Source organism: Eubalaena glacialis, chromosome 2, assembly GCF_028564815.1.
Source record: "Eubalaena glacialis isolate mEubGla1 chromosome 2, mEubGla1.1.hap2.+ XY, whole genome shotgun sequence".
Classification (NCBI taxonomy): domain Eukaryota; kingdom Metazoa; phylum Chordata; class Mammalia; order Artiodactyla; family Balaenidae; genus Eubalaena; species Eubalaena glacialis.
Window position 1 is genome coordinate 56,700,644 of NC_083717.1, and position 27,847 is coordinate 56,728,490.

General features: G+C 35.3%; 1 non-coding gene across 1 annotated transcript; it reads right to left on the reverse strand.

Moving 5' to 3' along the window:
* Nucleotides 1-3,548: 3,548 nt before the first annotated feature.
* On the reverse strand, nucleotides 3,549-3,615 carry LOC133086094 (small nucleolar RNA SNORD109A). The gene has a single exon (XR_009699874.1). It is a non-coding gene; the product is annotated as a small nucleolar RNA SNORD109A (small nucleolar RNA).
* Nucleotides 3,616-27,847: the final 24,232 nt, after the last annotated feature.

Here is a 27,847-nt window from a genome sequence, read left to right on the forward strand (position 1 = left end):
ACACAAAAGACCCCGAATAGCCAAAGCAATCTTGAGAACCAAAAATGGAGCTGGAGGAATCAGGCTCCCTGACTTCAGACTATACTACAAAGCTACAGTAATCAAGACAGTATGGTACTGGCACAAAAACAGAAATATGGATCAATGGAACAGGAGAGAAAGCCCAGAGATAAACCCACACACATATGGTCACCTTATCTTTGATAAAGGAGGCAAGCATATACAGTGGAGAAAAGACAGCCTCTTCAATAAGTGGTGCTGGGAAAACTGGACAGGTACATGTAAAAGTATGAAATTAGAACACTCCCTAACACCATACACAAAAATAAACTCCAAATGGATTAAAGACCTAAATGTAAGGCCAGACACTATCAAACTCTTAGAGGAAAACATAGGCAGAACACTCTATGACATAAATCACAGCAAGATCCTCTTTGACCCAGCTCCTAGAGAAATGGAAATGAAAACAAAAATAAACAAATGGGACCTAATGAAACTTAAAAGCTTTTGCACAGCAAAGGAAACCATAAAAAAGACAAAAAGACAACCCTCAGAATGGGATAAAATATTTGCAAATGAAGCAGCTGACAAAGGATTAATCTCCAAAATTTACAAGCAGTTCATGCAGCTCAACAACAAAAAGGCAAACAACCCAATCCAAAAATGGGCAGAAGGACTAAATAGACATTTCTCCAAAGAAGATATACAGATTGCCAACAAACACATGAAAGGATGCTCAACATCATTAATCATCAGGGAAATGCAAATCAAAACTACACTGAGATATCATCTCACACCGGTCAGAATGGCCATCATCAGAAAATCTAGAAACAATAAATGCTGGAGAGGGTGTGGAGAAAAGGGAACACTCTTACACTGTTGGTGGGAATGTAAATTGATACAGCCACTATGGAGAACAGTATGGAGGTTCCTTAAAAAAACTAAAAATAGAACTACCATACGACCCAGCAATCCCACTACTGGGTATGTACCCTGAGAAAACCATAATTCAGAAAGAGTCATGTACCAAAATGTTCATTGCAGCTCTATTTACAATAGCCAGGACATGGAAGCAACCTAAGTGTCCACAGACAGATGAATGGATAAAGAAGATGTGGCACATATATACAATGGAATATTACTCAGCCATAAAAAGAAACGAAATGGAGTTATTTGTAGTGAGGTGGATGGAGCTAGAGTCTGTCATACAGAGTGAAGTAAGTCAGAAAGAGGAAAACAAATATAGTATGCTAACACATATATATGGAATCTAAGGAGAAAAAAAAAAAAAAAAAGGTCATGAAGAACCTAGTGGCAAGACGGGAATAAAGACACAGACCTAGTAGAGAATGGACTTGAGGATATGGGGAGGGGGAAGGGTAAGCTGGGACAAGGTGAGAGAGTGGCATGGACATACCTACACTACCAAACGTAAAATAGATAGCTAGTGGGAAGCAACCGCATAGCACAGGGAGATTAGCTCGGTGCTTTGTGACTACCTAGAGGGGTGGGATAGGGAGGGTGGGAGGGAGGGAGATGCAAGACGGAAGAGATATGGGAACATATGTATATGTATAACTGATTCACTTTGTTATAAAGTAGAAACTAACACACCATTGTAAAGCAATTATACTCCGATAAAGATGTTTAAAAAACAAAAAACAAAAAAATTGTGAATCACTATATTTATACCTATAACTTATATAATATTGTACATCAACTATACTTCAATTAAAAAAAAGAAGTGATGAGACAGGACATCATCTTGTTCCCAATCCTAGGAAAAAGTACTTCTTTTTTAAAACACCCTGGGTTGTACATTTTTAATACTTGCCATTTACAGCATTAATACTATGTATCAATTTAATTCTACACATTAAGACAGCAAACATGCACTACAAATCTACTTATATACTAACATGGATGAATAAACAATTATGTAATTTTAGGATCATATTTATTAGACCAAAATATGTTCTAGTGTTCCTGTCATTCATAATTATACTCAAATGTTTTTTAATGATATGAGTTTCTACAGTTCATGTCAGTATCTGGTAGGTCTATTTTCCTCCCTAATATTACAATTATTAATGTTCATGGCTATTTTATTAGTTGTTATTGAGTTAATTTGAATACTTTGCTAGGTTCTGGAGAAGTGAAAATATATATTACTATACATAAATAAATAAATAAGTATAAACATAACAAAAACAATTATTACTTCAAAGAATTTACGACCATAACTTTGTCAAGAGAGAAACAGAGTTTACCCATTTCTAAAGTATTAAACACCAGGCCCTAGGTAACATAAAACCTGTGTAATCATGCCAAGGAATATACAGACCATTTTCCTTATTGATGGATGTTTCAATTTTAACAACAAATAATGATTAATTATTTAATATATGAAATTTCACTATCTCTACACTTGATTAACCCAACCCGATATCTTTTGTGAGATTAATGTACTATGGAAAATTGAATTTTTTTGTGTTTCAGCAAAATGAAGTACTTCCAGCTTTTGTATCATTTAAAATCTTCATGGCCTTAGAAAGATCTCAGAAAGTTTAATATATAATTTTTCACATCAAAAAATGAAAAACACCTAATTAAAGTCAAATTCAACACTGAGAAGAGTAGCAATAATGACCCATAATGATCTTATGGATCTGACCAAAATACTCTAACTATGATGATCTCAATCATGGGGTCAACATTCTGAAACCATAATTTGTTATGGAAACTCCCAAGCACAGCTTAATTTCACCAAAGGATATTTCCCTGCAATACGAAAACGTATTAAAAAACCAACAAGTTTCCAAGATTCTCCATTTGTCAGTCCACCCAAAACTCTGATAAAATAAAATTTAAAATTTGGAAATGAGGGTAGAGGCAATAACCAAAGAAAAGAACATATCATGAAGATATAATCGAGTAAGCCATTGAACAGATGAACACAGAGACTTCAGGGTGTGGCACAGAGCACATGACATATGAATTTTAAAGGACTCAGGTATAGTTACTCACCCCTATTCTCTGAAGTGGAGGCCCTCATTTCAGCCCTTCTTCCTCAGAAAACCATAAATAAACAACAACAACAACAACAACAAAAGAAAGATATAGTCTCAAAAAATACTCAACACTAAAAACAACAAAGCACTAATACTGACTCCATGGTCAATATTTATTATAGGCATGCATGGTTCCCTTCTTTTAGCCCAACACTAATGAGGCTTTCAGTACCCATCACAATTGCTTGACCCCTTATTAATGCAACATTTCTTTTGTTTCCTCATTTATTACTCAAGAACATTTCCTTTAAACAAGTTCTATCTACATCTCTGTTCAAAGTGAGCAAAATGAAGCAAGTCTTGGATCACTTAGCATATATACAGTGAATATTGCCTCATAAGATAGGATGCTAATAATGCCTTGCCCTGGGAGAAAGAAAAGGCATGCTTGCAGTAGTATTATGTCGTCAATGAGGGGTCACCAAATAAAGCCAGGCTATGAGGGTCTTACTTGTCCTATTAGAGGGGCATTCATCTGGACCTCAGATTGACATCTGGAATGAGTCCCTCAGCATCCTCAGACAATTTTTCTCATCATCGATCCAGACAAGCACCCTCCCAACAAATAAGCATTTCCATAGCCAGGCTTATTTTCTTCAGGCTTAACTACTGCATTATGAATAAAAAACAGCACATATACAGTAGACATTTTGTTTAGTAGTTGAACAATTGAACCCTCAACTACACAGCACAGTAGGCACATAACCATGGATTTTTTGAATAAAATTAAATAAAATCTATTGAGAAAATACAAAAAAATTAAGTCAACTAAAATTTCAAGGAGTAGTGGGGTAATATTTATAAATGAGGTAGCAAATAAGGTTTGATTATCGTAGAAATATGAGTAAAAAATCTGAGTTCTGAAATGCTAGTAATAAAAAGATAAATAAATATTTTGGCACATTTAAATTTCACTAAAAGATTATTTTCATACATAATAAAATGGTATAAAAAGGAAATCTATCAATGGTTCTTAAATGTTAACCAAGTTACTTCAAAGAGAGATTTTTATTTAATAAAGGAAAGAAACAATAATGAAGATTCCATTAACAAAGTAGGCATACCTATGGGGAAAAATCTATCATAAAAGCATGCTCTCTGAGCGCCTGAAAGAATGAGCCGACAGGACTTGAATTTCTCACATCACTGGCCAGAACACAGACCAAAACTTTCAATAGCACCCAAGTAGCTGCTCACCTTTCCTCCTTGAAGTATGATAACTTTCTAGCCTTTGACCTGCAGCAGAACATCACAAAGAATATAAATCAGATTAGAAAATACATGAAATTCATTTAAAAATCAAGTACAACAATTGGTTCTATGTAATTAGTTATTGTACAGGCATCCCTGCATGTCTAGTCCTCGTCACACAAATCACGGTTCCTTGGTCCTTTATCACCTTTGTCATTTCATTTCTTCACTTATTTCCTCTCTGAATTCTTCACTCTGCAAATAGTCAGTAATCCTGTCTACAATGCTATGCAAATTAGTGGCATAACAGTTTTCTTTTTAAGTGAGAAATTCTAAAGTTGTATTCCACCAAATAAAGACTTTGTGAAAATGCTTTGTGATGGGTCAAATGAAAAGCACATGATAAAGGCGTTGTGAGACCTATATTCTGGAAGTAAGATAAGAACTCTGAAAATCTATTACAAGCAACATATAGAAATGAATGGAGCAATGGCAAGAACAGAAAAATATCGATAGATGAGACAGTTCAAAAGATAAATGGAAATTATAAAAAAAGAAACAAATGAAAAAAGACATTAGAGAGAGGTAAGACATAAGTGGAATTAAGATGGAGTAAGATTGGCTTGTCTTTTCTCCACACAGAATGCAATTAAGAATCCTAGGAGGAGTACATCTACAACCTAACAGAGGTCTCTGAAGGATAAAGGCCTGCAAGTAAACTGGGGAACTCAGAGTGCTAAGTAAAAGGAACTAGACCCTAGACGCTAAGTAATGTTTGATTCCATTTAAATGACATTTTGTAAAAGGCAAAACTATAGAAACAGTGATTGCAAGAGATTGTGGAGTAGAAGGAGGAGAAACACAAGGGGATTTTAGGGGTAATGGAAACCCTCCACATCATGATTGTGGTGCTAGATATACTATTATATACCTTTGTCAAAACCCACAGAACTGTACACGACAAAGGGTGTATTTTACTGTACATAAAATAAAAAGTATATGAGGTACAAATATAAAATTGAAAAAAGCCTGGGACAGGAACTTCCCTGGTGGTCCAGTGATAAAGAATCCACCTTCCAATGCAAGGGACACGGGTTCAATCCCTGGTCGGGGAACTAAGATCCCACATACAGTGGGGCAAATAAGCTCGTGCGCCACAACTACTGAGCTCACGCGCCTTGACTAGAGAGACCGCATGCCGCAAACTACAGAGCCCATGCTCTCTGGAGCCCGGGCACCACAACTACAGAGGCCACACGCTCTGGAGTCCGCACGCCACACCTAAAGAAGAGAAAACCAGCACGCCACAACTAGAGAGAAGCCCGCACGCCGCAATAAAGAGCCCACGCATTGCAACAAAAGATCCCGCGTGCCTCAACAAAGATCCCACATGCCGCAACTAAGACCTGATGCAGTCAAATTAATTAATTAATTTAAAAATACTTTTTTAAAAAAGAAGAAAGGCTGGACTGAACACTGCGCCTAGTATTCATGTACCCACTCCACACTCTCATGTATTGAGCCTATATATTTGTTAGCAGGCACACACTCAAAGGAATACCATTTAATAAGGAACCAGATACTCAGATATCAAATGTTGAATACATGCAAAACTGGTAGCACTCAAAGCTACCCAAACTGTGAGCTAACACTAAAATGAGTTAGCTAACATCTTCCCTCACTTGCTTAGAATAGAAATACAGTACCGTTCAACAACAGTGATTTTGTCTCTCATTTTCTTCAGATTTGTCACAATGTATGAATATATGATCCAGACACATTCATACAAAAGGGCACCTTTTGCTGGCTGCCTGTGAGAAAGGATAGACCCCAAAGACACCCAAGAAATAACAGTCATTCATAACCCTGGAAACATACTAAACCACTTGATTTACACGTGAAAATTGGAGATGACAATGAATAAGGGAGGCTACACCAGCGATTAAACTAATGAGAGAAAGTTTTTCATTTCAGTTCTTCATGAACATTATGAGTAAAATCAATATATTTCTGTGGCAAAATTCTACTGATCCGAATGATCCTACTGTCCTTGAATAATATTTAATCCACTTATTCGAGATACCCTTTCTCCATCATAATTAACGTTGTAAGATAAGGAAATGCTTTGTATGTAAACCAACATTGATTCCATAACATTTAAAGCAAAAAACATAAAAGCAAAAATGCACAATAATAAAAAGTATATATACCCATTGAATCAACCAGGTATGGGGCAATGGGCTTCAACTGTGTTTATCTTGGTTTTTCAATTTACTTAATTATTTCTACAGTAAGACTTTCCACCAATATTCAACAAGATATTCACTGTGCACAGAGTTGTACACCTTCAAATGAAACAAGTATGATCTTAAAGTCCTGGTCAGACAGCTCCTCAAAATGTTAAACATAGAGTTACCATATTCTCATCCCTAAAAGAACTAAATCTCTACACAGGTATTTATAGCAAGATTATTCAAAAATAGCCAAAGAGTAGAAATAACCCAAATAGCCACTAACTGATGAATGAATAAGCAAAATGTGATATATCTATAAATGGAATATTACTCATCCATAAAAAGAAATGGAGTTCCGATACATGTCATAAGGTGGCTGAACCTTGAAGATATTATGCTAAGTGAATTGTGGGTAAAAAGACTTGTTCTATTGGAAATGGTTCAAATGCAGATACAGATAAGACTCATTGGTATCATAGTATTCATGCACTTATTCCACACTTTCATATTTCCTGAGCATGTATGTACACCTGAAGCCATACGCTTCAAGATATTCTTCTTTTTACATATTATTTTATACTATCATTTTGACCTAATTTCAGACTTAAAGTCTTATAGCTGTAAATCAACTATACTTAAATAAATGTTTTAAAAAGAATATTTTAAAAAGTATCCTGTTTCTCTTCAAATTTTCTCCAATAAGTTCTAGCATCCTTTGATGTTCCTGGTTGAAACAATTTTTGAATATTATGATTATTGCCAATTGTTGAGTTCTTATATCCTGTCATTCTTATAATGTTCCTTGAAGCTTTCTGTAGTAAAGAACTTTACTTTCTACCCTATTAATTCATTCATTCATTCACATATTAGTTTAATAATATTATAAACATCTTAACATCATTAATCAGTTTTATCATCCTTAAAGAGATTTACCAGCTCCAAACATCCCCAAATTGTACCAGTCAAAACCAGAGGCTGAACAGCTCAGTGTCCAGCAGTCCTCTTTGACAGATGCAGCCTTACCCATATATGACTGGTTTTTCCTTCTGTACTTATCTTCCTCCTTCAGTATTCTCAACGTTACAGAGCCCCAACTGTGTGTATCTTATGTAGGTCCATTTCCCCTCAAGATACCAAAAGATAAAAAGGCAAAGTTAGAATAGCATAGCACATACCTTGCTATAAACCACCCAAATTTTTAAACATACCTTAGCCACTGCTATGGCACAGTCAGGCAAAACTTATGTCACAATTCACTCTGCTTATCATTCTGGCCAACATTTTAGCTACTAGCTGAGAATTACTAATGAACCACACTTGTAAGACACAGTGTTGTCTTTAGAGAAGTGTTAGAATGGATACAGATAACTGGAGAAAAGTGAATTGATTATAGAACACATATTCATATGAGGTAGACAGTTTATAATCCAGACCATATGGTCATAAAGTACAATTTGAAAAATATTCCAATAGGAGATTATGGCATTTGAATCCATATCGGTTGGGGATTATTTCTTCACTCCAAGATCCTCATTGGTCCTTTCCCTGATATCTACAGTATTTGTCTTGTTATTGCCTATCACCAAGTCTGATCCAAAGTTGATTTCTTCCATTTACTGATACTCCTCTTACTGGCCATTTCTCTTTGGACTTTGATCTGTGCCCCATTCTCTATCTATGAAGTGGTTTCTGCCGAAGAACACTGTCCCATCACCCAAGCACTGGTGCCCCATATTTCTAGAGGTCATTCTGTGTAGATTTATACCATGGAATTTTCCACAAACCAATGTCCTATTCATCTTTTTCTCCTGTTCCGGCAATATCTCAACACATACACTTTTTAGCCTAAAGAACTAAACTTGAGAATTCTCATGGCTCTGACCTTAACAACACAGAGAAAACAAATATGACCTCAGAAATGTGCGTCTTTTCCCCAAACATGGGGAGATTTAGCAAAATATAAGTATTTTTAATTATCATCTACCAAAGGCTGTGACACTGAGTGTGTGGGTTTTTTTAAGTTGTGAATAACAGAATGAATTGCACAATCAAATTTAGTTTCAAACTCAGTCTCTATCTTCTTATCTTATAAAAAGGAATGAATATTCTAATCTGTTATTATGGTTATTATTAGCATTAAATGAGATAATCCATGAAAAAGTATTTATCTCAGCATGTAGTAGTACACATACTAAGAATTCAATAATTGCTATATATAATTGAAATATATATATTCGAAACTACACCACACACACACACACACACACACACACACACACACACACACACACACACAGAGATAATAGTAAAATAATGACCCAAACTCACCATCAACAGTTTTTGAACATTCTTCCTGTAAAATTGGTTTATTGACCATATCCAAACAATCACATACATATATCATTTTATGTGAATGAAATACAATATTAATGCCTCAAACATAGTTGATACTCAGTAACTGATGGACAAATGAACTTTTGAAAAACCTGGATTTTCATATCAATTAATTAGTATCAATCAATTAATTTTCATATCAATTAGTATACATTACCATATATAACTGAATACAATTCAATTAGATAAATGAATCATCATTAATTTACCTAACATTATGACTTGATAAACAGATTACTTATAATTTTACAAGTATAACTAAGGTTCTCATGAGTACCCTTGAGTTTATATACACATTGGAACACTCCCTATTTTATCTTATAGGTAAATTTCTAAAAAATAAAATTGTTAGTCAAAATGTGCTAATTTCCATCTAATACATATTTTTCCACTGTCTATTGAAAAGACTGTAACACACAAGGAGTCCCAAATTCTCCACACTTTGTTAACAAATGTGCCTGTTAATCTAATAGGTGAAAAAGTAACTGTTGATTTATTTTACTATGCGTGTTTCTGTCTGTGTTTAAACACACATACATATATTTATTTCATTATATATGTATAATGATTGATAATTATTTAATATATATTTAATATTTCATTATAAAGATAGATATGGTTGAGTATAATTTTATGTGTTCTTGGCCATTCACAATACTTACCTTTTATGAATTGCTCATTTATGTGTTTTCCCACTTTTGTACTGGAATGCTTGTTTTTTTTCTAATTGATTTGGGTGAGCCTTTCATAGAATATTAACACTAAACTGGTCATATATGTAAATATACAGGTACATTTTCAATTGACTGCAGAATAAGCAATAGCCCAAATTTAATTTTAAGTTAGCGCGTTTTAGATACTTTTTCTCTCCTCTAAACCCTCCAATGCAGATAACATGAAGAAAACTTGGAAAACACAGTTTAACTGGATTAAAGATTGTATCCATTAGCTATTTATACTGTTGAATCTTTCACATTTTTACAAACTAGGTTACATAATAGCCTTGGAAGATACAAATCCTATTCTGAGATGTTGAAACAATTACAAAAACTGTTCAAATGATGTCAAAATAGACTGAAGTCAATGCCTAAGGAGACTGGATACCACCAAGGAAACTGATAGATAACATTTTGACTTGAAATGTGCTGAAGGAGAAAAGAAGGCAGGCAAGATTTTGGACACAATCCTTGCGGACTTTATAAATGGAATGTGGGAGAAATATGCTCAACTTAAAAATATAATTTATTGGTTACAACTGGAAAGGGGTTCATATCACTCCAGTCATTTATACAGTTTTACATTGTTTAGGTTATGATGGCATGTAGTATTCATTTATAGCACTCTCTTATGAGTGAGATTTAGCAGAGGAACTAAAATAATTTTCATGAAAATAAAATAGGGAAATAATTTTCAGATATTTTTACCATGTAGTGGGGTTAATCCGATTATTTTCCAGGTTCTGATTTAACCAATGCTCTAGTTCAGCATGTGGTACTCAAGCCCACAGCCTGCTGTTGTAAATAAAGTATTACTGGAACACAGCCACACTCATTTCAATTACACATTGTGTTTAGCTGCTTTCACGTTACAATAGAAGAGTAGATTAGCTGCAACAGAGTTCATAAATCCTAAAAAGTTGAAATCATTTGTTATTTGGCCTTTTACAGAAAAGGTTTACCAATCCATGGTCTAAAGTAAACTGAGGTGATAACTCCATGTAATTAAAACTGAGTTTTAAAATATGGAAGCATAGGTGGACTGAAAAGGCAGAGCTATCATATTTAGACGAAATTTTCTCATGTAAGCTGACACAGAATATAGGCAACTCTATTTTGATTTTTCAAATTTGAGCATAGTAGTAAGTCCAGAGTTCCTGCTAGATGGGTCCCTGAGTTACTGGTCCACAGTCCTCATGTTCTCTTCTTGTTTTCTCCTTATACATCATCACTTCAGAGACCACTGTCATCACTGTCCTTTCACATGGGCGGTAACACCCTCGTTTTCCTATTGCCATACTCTTCTGCCTATTATACCTAATAAAGGCATGGCTGGAGAGATAGATAAATCGATGATACACAAAAGATCATTTATAAGATGGATGATTGAACTTGAATGATAACTTATCTATTAATAAGTTAATAGGCAGATGATAGGTAGAGATATACAGATAAATACAGAAGATAAAGTGATAGACAGACAGATAGATGATAAAGTAGAATGGGGCAGAATTTGAGAATCATTAACATAAGACATTACCACACCAAAGTGCTTCTCAAAACTGAGCACTTCTGCTTCCACAGAAACTTATTTATCTTACATGTCCATTGGAATGTTATTTCTAAATTTCTCATAAGATCAAGGATGGTAGTATGTTTTGGTGACAATGTACATTGCAAAAACTACAACAGCTTCCTCTTTCCTGTATGATTGTCATAGGAGTTCACATGTGGGAATCATGTGAAAGCAAAAAAATATGCCATTCAAATCAAACACATACAATTCGAAGGTTAATTTCATCCTCCCTAAATTCAGAGGTTGTGAGGTACCCATGTCCCACTTATCTTCAATAAAGGGATGTTATTTCAAGAGATGGATCAATTCTGTGTTAAGAGAACTCATACCAAATGTTTACATCACAGCACAATTCACAAAATATTCCGCATTTCTATGCCTTGACCAAATGGTAATATTATCAATTAATTAAATGAAATATTTCTAACATCAATTCACTCCAATCTTTTTACCTTGCTTTTTCTCTTTAACAGAGTCATCCATTTACTCTCTAACTAACTTATTATTTTATTGTAAATACCATGAAAGCAAAACTAGCCATTTAAAAGTATGGAATGATTATTTTCTGTATGACTTTCTGGGTAAGACAAGAATATAAATAAAACCAACTCCCTGTCAAAGGGAGCTCATTTTTCAAAACTGTCAAGAGACACAGAGAGCAACACATAAAAACAAACTGTTTAGTTAAGAACTCTTCATAACAACCGTTTGTTAAAGTATCTATCACATCCTGCTTTGCTAGCCTAAACTTTTGCTTCAACTATTTTCTATACCAACTACCCCAAAAATGGATTTTATTTCAATGAAGCAGAGAAAACCATGGAATATTATCTTTAAAGTACTAGGGGAAAAAGTTAAATCATAATTCTATATTCAGTAACTATATTCCTCAATAAAGAGGACTAAAAAAAAGACACTGTCAGATAAAAGAAAACTAAGAAAAATTATCACCAGCACTACTGGTGCTAAAGAAAGCTCTTTGGGAAGATAAATAATGATAACAGAAGGAAACATGGATCTTCCGGATAGAATGAAAAGCTTTAAAACTGGTTAATATGTGGGTAATTATGAAATGTTTTCCCTCTTAAATTCTTAAAAATAAATATACCTATTTAAAACAATTATTCCATTGGCTATATGGTTTAGAGTAGATATAGATATAATATATATGACATCTCTAGCATAACAAGGGGCAGAGACCAAGTAAATAGGTATGTATGCTTCCAAGATTCTTCTGTTTATGTAAAGTGATTTAATGGTCTTAAAGATTGAAAAAACTAAACATGTATATTGAAATCACTAGAAAACCACTAAAAAACTACAAAAAGGTAGAGTTAAAAAGGTTAAGGAAAATGGAATTGTGAAAAAAAAATTAAACAATCTGGTGGGAATGTAAATTGATACAGCCACTATGGAGAACAGTATGGAGGTTCCTTAAAAAACTAAAAATAGAACTACCATACGACCCAGCAATCCCACTACTGGGCATATACTCTGAGAAAACCATAATTCAAAAAGAGTCATGCACCAAAATGTTCATTGCAGCTCTATTTACAATAGCCAGGACATGGAAGCAACATAAGTGTCCCTCATCGGATGAATGGATAAAGAAGATGTGGCACATATATACAATGGAATATTACTCAGCCATAAAAAGAAACGAAATGGAGTTATTTGTAGTGAGGTGGATGGAGCTAGAGTCTGTCATACAGAGTGAAGTAAGTCAGAAAGAGAAAAACAAATACAGTATGCTAACACATATATATGGAATCTAAGGGAAAAAAAGGTCATGAAGAACCTAGTGGCAAGACGGGAATAAAGACACAGACCTACTAGAGAATGGACTTGAGGATATGGGGAGGGGGAAGGGTAAGATGTGACAAAGAGAGAGAGAGTGGCATGGACATATATACACTACCAAACGTAAAATAGATAGCTAGTGGGAAGCAACCGCATAGCACAGGGAGATCAGCTCTGTGCTTTGTGACCACCTAGATGTGTGGGATAGGGAGGGCGGGAGGGAGGGAGATGCAAGAAGGAAGAGATATGGGAACATATGTATATGTATAACTGATTCACTTTGTTATAAAGCAGAAACTAACACACCATTGTAAAGCAATTATACTCCAATAAAGATGTTAAAAATAAATAAATAAATAAATAAACAAACAATCAAAAGTAAGGCAGAGAAGAAGGGAAGGAAGAACAAAAAAACAGAAGATAGACACTGATAAGGAGTACACACTTACATCGAAAAAAACAATAAAAGAGGTGGACTTAAATCCACTTTTTCAATAATTATATTAAGTGAACATTGAATAAACACTCCAACTGTTAACAGTTAAAACATAACCCAACTATATGCCATCTAATAATGACAATATTTTATACATAAAGATATAGGTTAAAAGGAAGAAAAGATGAAAAGATACACCATACTAACAGCAAGCATATGAAACCTAGAGTAGTTATATTAATTTCTGATACAGTGAACTTCAAGTTAATGTATTACCAGAGATAGAGACATTTCATAATATAAGAGGGTCAATTTATAAGGGAGACATAATAATCATGAAAATTTATATGACTAATAACAAAGTTTCAGATTACATGAAATGAAACTGACAGAAATAAGGGGAGTAACAGACAAATCCACAATCATAGTTGGTGACTTTAAACTCTACTCTTTCAGTAATTTATAGACCAAAACACAATATCAGTCATAGAAGATATGAACAATATATATCAACCATTTAAACCTGATGGACATTTATAAAACACTATAGCAAACAGCTTTAGAATGAATGCACTTTTTTAAGTGTCTATGGCATGTTCACCAAGATAAACCATATACCAGGCCAAAATCTTTAAAATTTTTAAAATCCCTCAACTAATGTAGAATATATTCACTGATCATAATGAAAATTAGAAATCCATACAATAAAATGTCTTTGAAGAATAAAAGGAAACAGTGAAGGACTTACATATTTGTATAGCTAATGAAATTTGTGTAGCTAATAAAAGTTTCTCTGATTTTTCATAATTGTATGATCTTAACTTAGTTCAGCTTTAGAGTTAAGCAATCCTTACTTGCAAGAGTAAGTCAGCACAAGATTGAAATGCAACCCTAGAATATTGTTCCCACACCTCAGGAAGAGGTTTGACAGAAAAAATATTTTTACTGTCATTAACATGGGACACCCTACCCAAATCTAAGAAAAATTGGAAGATTAAATTCTTATTAAAGAAAGTACTTCAAGTTTCAAAAAACAATATTAGAGCAAAGGGAAAAATTTTGACTGAAAAACAAGATACAAAACTTTAGGAATTGGGAGTCAACAAGATGGTGACGAAGGAGCTCTCCTGCTCATACAGACACACCAAATGTACAGCTACACATGGAGCAATTTACTCTGAAAGGGACCCAGAAACTAGCTGAGCAACTCCTACAAGTAGGACAAATGGGAAAATACGCACATCAAAATAGGTAGGAAAGGCTGTTCCTTCCACACTCTTGGCATCAACTCCACCCTCAGCACAGTGCCTTACAATCAGGAGAGAAGTCCCAACTTCTAGCTTCTCCCTGAAAACCAAAGGGCTTGGAGTCCATATCTAGCACACCAACTGCTAAGACCCACCAGAGGGAAAAGCTCACAAAATCCCTTGCTCTAAAAACCAATGGAGCTTGTGTCCACAAGACTTACAACAGTATAGCAAAAAAAGAAACAATTCTTAATAAGCGTGCAAGCACTCACCAAGGCTATCATTCCAGCAATCAGCATAGAGGGAACAGGCAAAATTGTACACCTTACAGTTTTCCCCTGAAAGAGTATCTGCATACTTTAAAAGCTGCCGCCTAAAGGCCAGTCTTCTAACTTAGCAGGCACTAGGGGCTGGCTGTGATCCTCCCCAGAGAATGGGGAAGTGGACGCAACTCCTCCCCACTCCAGATGGCTCTAATTTCCTAGTATCTCCCTGGAATAGCCTTGTACACATGCCTACACCCAAGATTTTATAGCTTCTGCTCGAGAAATGGGTCACCAGACCATCAGTCTTATAGTTAAAGGGGGTTCCATTCACAAGTTCCACAGGACCATAGAAAACAAAGGAGCAATTCCTAGCTGGCTATCCCCTAGGCTCAGTGAGAAGGAGAAAGCAAAATTACCCATCTCCCAATCGTTCCCTGAAAGAGGTTTACTTGTATACTGTAAAAGATGGAAAGATATACTTTATTCTTGGATTGGAAGAATTAATATTGTTAAAATGACCATAATACCCAAGGCAATCTGCAGATACAATGCAATCCCTATCAAACTACCAATGGCATTTTTCACAGAACTAGAACAAATAATTTTAAAATTTGTATGGAAAAACAAACAAACCCAAATAGCTGAAACAATCTGGAGAAGAAGAACAGAGCTGGAGGAATCATGCTCCCTGACTTCAGACTATACTACAAAGTTAGAATAATCAAAACAGGGCTTCCCTGGTGGTGCAGTGGTTGAGAATCTGCCTGCCAATGCAGGGGACATGGGTTCGAGCCCTGGTCTGGGAAGATCTCACATGCCATGGAGCAACTAGGCCCGTGAGCCACAACTACTGAGCCTGCGTGTCTGGAGCTTGTGCTCCGCAACAAGAGAGGCCGCGACAGTGAGAGGCCCGTGCACCGTGATGAAGAGTGGCCCCAGCTCGCCGCAACTAGAGAAAGCCCTTGCACAGAAACGAAGACCCAACACAGACAAAAAAAAAAAAAAAAAAAACAGCATGGTACTGGCACAAAAACAAACACATAGATCAATGGAACAGAACAGAGCCCAGAAAGAAACCAAAAACTTATAGTCAATTAATCTATGACAAAGGAGGCAAAAATACACAGTGGAGAAATGACAGTCTCTTCAATAGTGGTATTGGGAAAACAGGACAGCTACATGTAAAAGAATGATATTAAAACATTCTCTAACATCATATACAAAAATAAACTCAAAATGTATTAAAGACCTAAATGTAAGACTGGCAACCACAAAATTACTAGAGGAAAACATAGGCAGAACACTCTTTGACATAAATCGGGGCAATATTTTTAGGATCTGTCTCCTAAAGCAAAAGAAATAAAAGCAAAAATAAACAAATGAAACCTAATCAAACTTAAAAGCTTTTGCACAGCAAAGTAAACCATTAACAAAACGAAAAGACAACCTACATAATGGGAGAAAATATTTGCAAATGATATGACCAATAAGGGGTTAATATCCAACGTACATGAACAGTTTATACCACTCAACATCTAAACAGCAAACAACAACAGTAAATGGTCAGAAGACCTGAATAGACATTTTTCCAAAGAGGACATGCAGATGGCCAACAGGCACATTAAAAGATGCTCAACAACGCTAATCATCAGGGAACTGCAAATCAAAACCACAATGATATATCACCTCACACCTTCATAATGGCTATCATCAAAAATTACACAAATAACGAATGTTGGCGAGGATGTGCAGAAAAGTGAACTCTTGTACACTGTTGGTGGGAATGTAAATTGGCACAGCCACTGTGAAAAACAGTATGGAGGTTTCTCAAAACACTAACAATAGAACTACCATCTAACCGAGCAATCCCACTCCTGGGTATATATCCAAAAAACCGAAAACCCTAATTCAAAAAGATACATGCACCCCAATGTTCATAGCAGCATTATTTACAATTGCTAAGATACAAAAGCAACCTAAGTGTCCATCAACAGATGAATGGATAAAGAAGGTGTGAGATACATAGATAGATAGAGAGAGAGATAGGGAGATAGATAGAGAGGTGTGTATATACATATATACATACACATACACATACAGTGGAATATTTCTCAGCCATAAAAAAGAAGGAAATTTTGCCATTTGCAACAACATCAATGGACTTGGAGGCTATTGTGCTAAGTGAAATAAGTCGGCCAGAGAAAGACAAATACTGTAATGATATCACTTATATGTAAGATCTAAAAATACAACAAACTAGTGAATATAACAAAAAAGAAGCAGACTCACAGATATAAAGAACAAACTAGTGGTTACCAGTGAGGAGAGGAAACTGGGGAGGGGCAATAGAGAAGTAAGGGATTAAGAGATACAAACTATTGTGTATAAAATAAGCTACAAGGATATATTGTACAACAAAGGGGATGTAGCCAGTATTTTATAATAATTATAAATAGAGTATAACCTTAAAAAATTGTGTATCACCATATTGTACACCTGTAATTTTTATAATATTGTACATAATATTGTACCTCAACTTCACTTCAATTTAAAAAAACACTGACACTCTGCCTTCTCCCTCTAGCCCACTCCAATAGCCCAGGAAGCATCTTCTACCCACATCTAGTGCCCCAGTTTTTACGGCAGCCACCTGAGGGACAGGCCCCAATATCACCTAGCTCTACCACCAAAGGGGACTTGCATTCACAAGTCCCACATGACTTTAGCAAACAAAGAAATAGTTCTTAATGGATGCAGGAGCACCCCCACTTCATGTTTATACACCCAGGCCCACAACAGAGGGAGTAGTCAAAAATGTCCACCTCCCAGTTTATTCCTGAAAGACAGTCAATTACACACTTTCCCAGCTGCTGCCTGAGGGACAAGCTTCTATTCAGTCAGCATCTAGGTGCTAACTGTGAACTCCCTTTGGGACACAAATAGGTCTTGGCACATCCAAAACTACTGGGAGCCACTAAGAACAAAGGAGGCGTGGACAATCACAAAGGCTGGATTGACAAATGGGAGCTTGGGCTGGGCTGATCAACAAGGTTCATCTCCTACATGAGACAATTCTGTCAAGACTGGGAGAGGTTGCTCTTTTGCCTAATGCACAGAAACAACACAGAGAGTCAAGAAAAATGAAGAAACACAAGAAAATATTTGAAATAAAACAACAAAACAAACAACCAGAAACAGATCTTATTAAAATGAAGATAAGTGATTTCCCTGAAAGAGTGTTCAAAATAATGGTCATAAAGATGCTCATCAAAGACAGGAGAGAAATGTAGGAACAAAATGAGAATTTTAACCAAGACACAGGAAAAATTTTACAAGTACCAAACAGAAATCACAGAGCTAAAGAATATAGCCAAACTAAAAAATTCAGTAGAGGGGTTCAACAGTAGACTAGATCAAGTGAAAGAAAGAATCAGCAAAATTGAACACAGTGCAGTGGATGTCATCCACTCAGGTAAGTCAAAAGAAAGAATTAAAAAGTGCAAATAGCTTTAGGAACTTATGGGATACTAGCAAACAAACCAATATATGTGTTATAGAGGTCCCAGAAATAGAATATCGAGAGAAAGGAGCAGAAGGCTTATTCAAAGAAATAATGGCTGAAAATTTCCCTAATGTAGGGGAAAAAAGACACATCCAGATCCAGGAATCTCAGAAAATATCAAAAAAAAAAAAAAAGAATCCAAAGAGACCCACACCAAGATACATTATAATTAAACTGTCAAATGCTAAAGACTAGGAGAGAATCTTAAAAGCAGTGTGAGAAAGCAAGTTATGTACAAGGGAAACCCCATAACACTATCAGCAAATATTTCAGCAGAAACCTTGGAGGCCAGAAGGGTGTGCAATGATGTACTCAAATTGCTGAAATAAAAAAAACACCAAGAATACTCTACCCAGCAAACTGGTTTCTCAGAATTAAATGAGAAATAAGGAGTTTTCCAGGAAAACAAAGCTAAAAGAGTTCATCATTACTAGACCAATCTTTTAAGAAATGTTAAAGGGTGTTCTTCAAGCTGTAATGAAAGGATGTTAATTAGAAGAAGAAAAACATATAAAAGTAAAAAATTCACCAATAAATGTAAATATACAGTTAAATTCACAATACTTTAATGTTGTAATGGTGATGGGTAAATCACTTATAACTCTAGAATAAAGATTAAAAGACAAAAATATTAAAATAACTACAACAACAATAATTTGTTATTGGATACACAATACAAAAAGATGCAAATTGTGACATCAAAAACATAGTATGTAGGGGTGGGGGAGCATTGGTATGCATTTGTTATTATCAGCTTAAAATAGACTGCTGTACATAAAAGATGTTTTATGTAAGCTTCATGGTAACCACAAAGCAAAAGCCTATACTAAATACACAAAAGATAAAGAGAAAGGAATCAGGGCTTCCCTGGTGGCGCAGTGGTTGGGAATCTGCCTGCCAATGCAGGGAACACGGGTTCGAGCCCTGGTCTGGGAAGATCCCACATGCTGCGGAGCAACTGGGCCCGTGAGCCACAACTGCTGAGCCTGCACATCTGGAGCTTGTGCTCCGTAACAAGAGAGGCCGCGACAGTGAGAGGCCCGCGCACCGCAATGAAGAGTGGCCCCCACTCACCGCAACTAGAGAAAGCCCTCGCACAGAAACGAAGACCCAACACAGCCAAAAATAAATAAATAAATAATTAATTTAAAAAAAAAAAAGAGAAAGGAATCAAAGCATACTACTACTCCCCAAAATCATCAAATCACAAAGAAACGGAGCAAGAGAGGAGGAAAGGAAAAAAGGAATTACAAAACAGCCAGAAAACAATTAACAAAATGGCAATAATAAGTCCATACTTATCAATAATTACTTTAATGTAAATGGACTAAATTCTCCAATCAAAAGCTAGGTGAGCAGACTTCCCTGGCTGTCCAGTGGTTAAGACGCCACACTTCCAATGCAGGAGGCACGGGTTCGATCCCTGGCTGGGGAACAAAGATCCTACATGCCACGTGGCCTGGCCAAAAAAAAAAAAAAAAAAAGCTAGGTGATATTGGGGCCTGTCCCTCAGGTGGCTGCCATAAAAACTGGCTAGATGGATTTAAAAAAAAAAGACCCAACTACATATTGCCTATGAGACTCACCTAAGCTTTAAGAACACCCATAGAATGAAAGCAAACACCCATAGAATGAACATCAAAACAAAGCAAGAATAGCTATTCTCCTATCATACTAAATAGACTTTAAGCCAAAGGCTGTAAGAAGAGAAAAACAAGGTCACTATATACAATGTCAACTCATCAAGAGGATATAACAATTGTAAATACTTAGACCCCCAACATAGGAGTACCTAAATATATAAAGCAAATACTAACAAATCTGAAGGGAAAATTACACAGCAATACACTAATAGCAAGGAACTTCAATACCCCACTCTCAACAATGTATAGATCATCCAGACAGAAATAATCACTAAGAAAAACCATTAGACTTATACTACACATTAGAGCAGATGGACTTAATAGATATTTATAGAACATTCCATTCAACAGTACCAGAATAAACATTCTTCTCAAGAATCCATAGAACATTATCTAGGATAGATCATGTTAGGCCACAAAATAAGTCTTAATAAACTAAAACTGAAATCATATCAAGCATCTTTTCTGACCCCAATGATATTAAACTAGAAATCTGAAGAAGAAAACTGAAAAATTCAAAAATATATGTAGATGAAACAATGTGCTCCTGAACAACCAATAAAGACATCAAAAGAGAAATCAAAAAAATATCTTGAGATAAACAAAAAAGGAAACATAACATACCAAAGCATATGGGATATAGCAAAAGCAGTTTTAAGAAGAACATTTATTGTGATAAACACATTAAGAGAAAAAAAAATCTCAAACAAACTAACATTACACCTCAAGGTACACAAAGAATATAACTCAACATAATAAAGGGCATAAATGACAAGTCCACAGCAAACATCATACTCAACAGAGAAATGCTAAAAGTTTTTCCTCTAAGATGAGGAACAAGACAAGGATGCCCACTGTTGACACTTTTATTCAACCTGGTATTGGAAGCCATAGCCAATGTAGGCCAGAAAAAGACATAAAAGAAATCCAATATGGAAAAGAAGTAAAACTGTCATGACTTGAAGATGACATGATATTACATATAGAAAACTCCAAAGACTCCACCAAGAAACTGTTAGAACTAATACACAAGTTCAGTCAAGTCGCAGAATACAAAAAGTCAATTCTCTTTCTATATACCAACAACAAACTATCAGAAAGACAAATTAAGTAAACAATTCCATTTATAATAGCATTGAAAAAAATAAAATACTTCGGAATAAATTTAACCAAGGAGGTGAAAGATCTATACTTTGAAAACGATAATACATTGATAAAATAAATAGAAAAGGACACGAATAAATGGAAAGATATTCTGCTGTGTTCATGGATTGAAAGAATTAATAGTGTTAAAATGTCCATACTACCCAAAGCAGTCTTCAGATTCAATGCAATCTGTATAGAAATTCCAATGGCATTTTTCACAGAAATAGAAAAAAAAACAATACTGAAATTTGTATGGGACCAAAAAAGACCCAATAGCCAAAGCCACCTTAAGAAGAACAAAGCCAGAGGTATCACACGTCCTGATTTCAAACTATATTATAAAGCTATAGTAATAAAAACAGTATGGTTTTGGCATAAAAACAGACATGTAGATCAGTGGAACATCGTAGAGAGACAAGAAATAAGCTCATGCCCATATGTTCAACTAATTTTCAACAAAGAAGCCAAGAATACACAATGTGTAAAGGATAGCTGTGTCAGTAAATGGTGTTGGAAACACTGGACAGTCACAGGTGAAAGAATAAAACTTGGACTCCTATCTTACACCATATACAAAAATCAACTCCATATGGATTAAAGACCTGAATGTAATATCTGAAATCATAATACTCCTAGAAGAAAACATAGAAGGTGGGATAATATAGTGTGAGGGGGAAAAAACTTTAGGAATATAGATTTCTTAAACAGTATCAAACAAAGTAGTAGCAACTAGCACAACAACTAAGCCTTGTGGTTCTACAGGCAAAAGAGAGCACTTCCTAATCCACCGAGTTCATTTCCCTGCACACCAGTAAATCTGAAGACAGACTCATAGTACTATCAGTGGTGCCCTTCTCTCCTTTCCTAGACAAATTCAAAAGAGTTAGCAAAGTGGGAGCCATGACAAACTGAGATTTATAAATTTACATGGAACCAACATAGGAGGGAGGCCCCAGAGAGTGATCCTTTTCTGATTTCCCAAATGCAGATAGTTTAATGGTTTTTGCTATTACTTATTTTAAAATAAACCCAAGAGTTAACATCCACATGCCTCCATCTCAGAAAAAAATCACTAAATTCTATGTTCTTTTCTTTCAACATTGTCAAACACAAGAGATTCCCAAATTACTCAAATAACATCACATGTCTATCTGAATAACACTATCGTTCCTTTATTGTTATATTCTCTCATTATTTATGACCTCTCTCTCGCTCACTCCTTCATAAATATGTTTATTTAACAAACTTCAACGAAATTCTTATTTTCTGGAATTGCAGCATAAGACAATAGAAAAAAAATCCCTGTCAAGTAGGAGCTCATTATATACATTTTAGGAAAAGGAGACAAGACATAAAATAAATCAAAATTGGTACACGTATTGATAAGGATATAAATACAACATTTAAGGGTAAAGTGGGGAGCCAAAGCAAATAGGACTCAATACTTACAGCTATTTACATTAAGGCGTATTGAACAATCCTGAGATACTTCAGATCTGAGTGCCATTCAACAATGCTCTCATCCCAAATTTACCATTTTATCATGATCCTTTCAGATACTCTCTCCAAACCAGCATTTTCTCCACTAAGAGAAGGGGACGTGGATAGGCATTATGAATTATGAATTCATATTATGAATGTTGATAACCATGAATCAACTAGAAAATTTAACGGGGTTTTGGTTGACGCTAACACTACTATCACTACTCCAATGTGAATCAACAGCAGTACTTTTTCTCAAGTTAAGAAACTCAGAAGAATTCTTACGCTTACTCAGAATAGCTGATTAAAAGCCAAAAGGAAAGCAAGAGGAGGAGGTACCTCTCCTATTCACCTAGTGTTTCAATGTCCTTCTAGAAATCAACACTGACTACTTGGTCAGGTTGCTGCTGATAGGACATTTTCCCCCTCTTCACAATCTCCATACAGGTGAGTATTCCTACTCTTTTGGACTTTGTGAACCTAAGAGTAATGTGGTGAAAGGCTCACATACAATCCCCTCCTTCTTTTCCTTATTGTCTTTCTTGGTCTCCCATTTGAGACACAGATCCTTCCCCACCTATCAACAGTATACATTTCTTCAGCATTCCTCGAATTTCAACACTAAACAAGTGAACTGGGTCACAAAGGTGAATATAACTATCATACTTGGAAGAAAAACCCATAATACTTGATGGCATACAGATACACAAGGGAAGAATTTTTTAAAGTTAGGAAGTTCGAAGACATGTAAATACAGTATTATGGGGACACTGAAAGTTCTCACTGATATCAGCCATACAGACTGTACTATGTTTTTCCTTCTTATGACTGAAAACAATTAATAATGGACTGTATTCTACAATTTAATGTCTTATTATTGATCTGTACACAGTCTCTCCTCAAAATCAGCTTTTCACTTTCAAAGTAGCTTTAAAAATAGAAAAGTTTATATTACAGAGAAAATGAATATTTTTAGGGACATATGGTACATAAAAAGGACAATACTGCAAAATATGTTGATTCTATCCAGAGGAAAAAGTCTACTATCTATAAACCTTCCTCTCTGGATTGTTTTGTTTAAAAGAAAATGGCAGGGAAAAAAAAAAAAAAAAGCCACCTCTGGCATATGCTATTACAAGCAGGAAAGAAAAGAAGGGTTGCATTATACTACTCCACAACTATTAATAGGGATTTATAACTCAACCTGTAATTTTCATCATAAAAAGTCTAATCCAGCAGATGCTCGATTCCCCAGTGCTAAATCTATATTTGCACATTCCAACTCAGCTTAAGTCATAAAATCTATAATTTCCGCATTCATGGCCAGAACACTCCCAAAAACATCCTCAAAGAACTGCCTCAGGCAGGGGCTCTATAAACTCTTACTTTCCTTGCCCTTTAAGTGATTGGCTAAATCATCAAACTTTCACTCATCCAAACACTGAACAAGGAGTTTAATCAACACAGTTAAAATTATACATCTGCTACACGGTAGGCTCTATAAGATAATGAATGGAAAGTTAAATATGAATAGGAAAATATCCCTGTCAAAAGGAGCTCATTATTTCTAGTCTATTTAAACAGACACACAAAAAAAGGAGCTCATTATTTCTAGTCTATTTAAACAGACACAAAAATAAAACAAAATTTATCAACTGAAATGTTAGAGACATAATGCGTGTTGTGTATTAAATGGTAGCAATTTAGACAGTTTGGACCAAAAAAATTCAGGCTCATTTCCAAACCACTAGTTATACAATAAATTTCTGGCAATATTCCAGACTCAGTTGGAAAAGATCATTTTCCACAGTCCTCTATTCTCCTTGAATTAGTGATGTTATTGACATTTACTATCCTCTAGAACTACTATCTAAAATGTAGGTTCAGCACACCTTGGCTTTGCCCTTGCAGCTTTTTCCTTCAAAACTCTACCTACTGTACATTCCATCTGACTTTGCTCCCTTGATTCCTAGCACCATCCTTTTTCACTTCTTCATGATTAGGTTGTTACTTTTTCTTTCACTTGGCCCCTCACCCATTCCTTTTTTCAACAGTCTTTGCTTAATATCTCACAAAAGCCAAAATCTCTGGAACTATTGTGCAATCTTGCCTTAATGAGATATTTTACCATGGCCAATGGACGCAGGAACAGATAGCCATAAATGGGAACTGAAAAGATAAAGTTGCATGAAAGTTATCACGGCAATACTGATGACTTGTAATAAAGACAATCAGTTCTACCCTGGATGCATACAATGTGGAATTCTGAAGTAGATCTCAACCTGTACAACTGAGATGCATCTTCATTTTTTTCATGATTCAAGCAATCAATTCACAAGCTATCAGCATGTGTCTGTACCAGACTGACACTGGTAACAGTATTACAGGGCAAACTGTTGACTCAGAAGGATCCTTTGAATTGGCCTTGCCAATATTAAAAGTACTACTTAACCATCCTTTTCCATATAGCACTTCTACTAAAAATCAATGATCTTCTCTTTCTTCATTTCCAAACTTAATTTTGCCTTTCAGTGCCATGCAAAAGCCACCTGCTATCCCTGGTATTCCTTTTTGAAATTTAGTCTTCATTTCTCTCCATGGACAACACAATCTTTTGGTTTTCAATCAATGACTCTAGCCACTGTTGACAATCTCCTTTATTGGATCCTCCTTATTAACTCAGTATCTAAATGTTAGAACATAAAAGGCACTGTCTTCAGGTGAATATATTCCTATTCCTACATATATTCCATGCCTACATCTCATCTTTCCCCATGGCCATAAGTAAGTCTTCTATTGATTATTCCAAAGTAATACCTCAATCCCCAATTTCCCCTCTAGGCCCCAGAGTCCTACTGAATGAGGCATTATGGGAAGGAAGACATTTTTAGGGTCTATAATCCTTGAAAATAAACATCAATTTTAGAATTTAATTATTTTATGGAAAAATTAAAATAAAGATAACAGAATTTGTTTTATAATTCCATATGATGAACTAGGTAGAATATAGCAGAGAATATTTAAATTGCTCAAATAAATGTGGAGACAGTATTTTTAACCAACTGCGTAGTTTTGCCTTGGAATTAACTTAGTGTCCTGTCTTAGTTAAACCAAATACCAGAAAAGTCACAGTCCTGGATTTTTGCACAAATGATTTATCAGAGAGTAGTAAAACTCAAGAGATATGGGGAGAAATAAGGGCTAAAATCTTCTCCTTAAACTTTTCATTGTTCTAACTCATTCTGCTCCATATGGGAGGAAGAGGCTCCATGCTGACTGGAGAGATTCCAAGTAAATGCTGGGTTTCTTTTTTAATGAGGAGTCACTGTGTTCTGTGGTCATCCATGTGTTTACTCTCCTTTGTATCTTCATTTCATGTTCATGGATGCTGCCTTGAAAGTACCTTTCTTCGTGAAAAAGACCCAGCCATGCTGTCCTCTTGCCCTCTTCTCCAAGGTAAGGGCATTCCATTTATTTTTAAATTAGAGAGATTGAATTCTCTTTGGGACTACTCTACATTTCCTCCTGTATTAAAAAGTGTTTGGCAGCACAGTTTTATTATCATTCCAGAGAATAATTAAACAGTAACATGCTTTTCTGTTGTGATTTCCTATTTATTTTTTAAAGACTTCCTTCATACCATGGAAATTTTAAGGGTTTGCTAGATTGAGGCTGAATCTACAAATATGGTTAAAAAAAAAGTCTTAACATCAACACCAAAACAATAATCTATATATATATATATATGGCCTCATGGAAGAGAGGAGGATGTGTTTTAGCCAGGCTGATTTCAAATTTTCCAAGATACCCTTATTATATGTGAAAGCACCATATTTATATTAAAATGATGACAAACTTCCCTTTGTCCCTGACTGTCTTCAATTGTTTCGCCTTCTTTAGATGACAAGTTTCTTTACTGGAAATTCGTTTGCCTGTTTATTTGCACGTTCATTTAGTTCATACTTCATTTGTTTATAATCAGTAATTCTGGCTTCACTTCCATTTTCCTCTTCAAGCACGTATGGACAATATTTACTGAGCCTCCACTACAAGCCTGTCATCAGAGACTAAGTACAAAGTTAGAAACAGGGAGCAGGAAATACTCATATCACTGTTTTGACCCAAAGCCTGAGGTCATCCCCATGCCTCTGTAAATATACTGCATTGGTTTATAATTTATACTCTCGTATGACATTTCCATTCCTAGACTGCACTTCAGCAACAATGAGCCAGATTTGAAACTCATCATATTCAGGATGATTAAGAACATTTCATCAATTCAACCAGGTCACTTTTTCAAAACTCAGCATATCTTTATTCTGGAAATCTTATTTAAGTAGAATAAAATTTGGGATTATGATTATAGATTGCTTAAGTTTCCCTGGTTACAGAGAACACAGAACAAAATTTAGGGACATACAGATTTTAGGCAACATAACCACCGTAGCAGTCTGTATCATCTATACGCAGCACCACAGAGGGCTGGAGTTCATTCACCATCAATCTCAGACACTATAAAGGATTATGAAAACCTAATAAAGCAATAACAAAATAATAACAGTTCAAGAAAACTGTTGAACATCTTGCCAATAATGATGGTATTGTTGCATTCCCTAGTTGGGACTTACTACCAAAAACACACCCTTCTCCCTCTACCAACTACCTCTTAAAGAGTTCTACATGCCACTCACATTCCACTCCCTAGTTTAGGCATAAACTTCATTAAACCTTTTAGATAAACCCTTTCCCTTTTTTGTACTGTGGGTCACCATCTCATTCTTTTACACAGTATTTTCAGTTAGAAAATATTTTGTTGACCATTTCTCACAAGCCATGATATACAAACTCCTCCTTAAAGCAGAACACCGACTAATATACATTACATAAACCAGTAACAGAGATTTTGAAAAATCACCATTGATTCTGCTAAAAATCACCTGTGACTGCTAAAACTATGGTGTAAAAGTCTGTTGACAAATAGGGTATTTACATACTTTCAAATGATTTCCCTACAGAATATTTATTAATTACAAAGGAATGTTAACTTTAAAGTGGAGAAACCAAGTGAATACCAATTGAACCA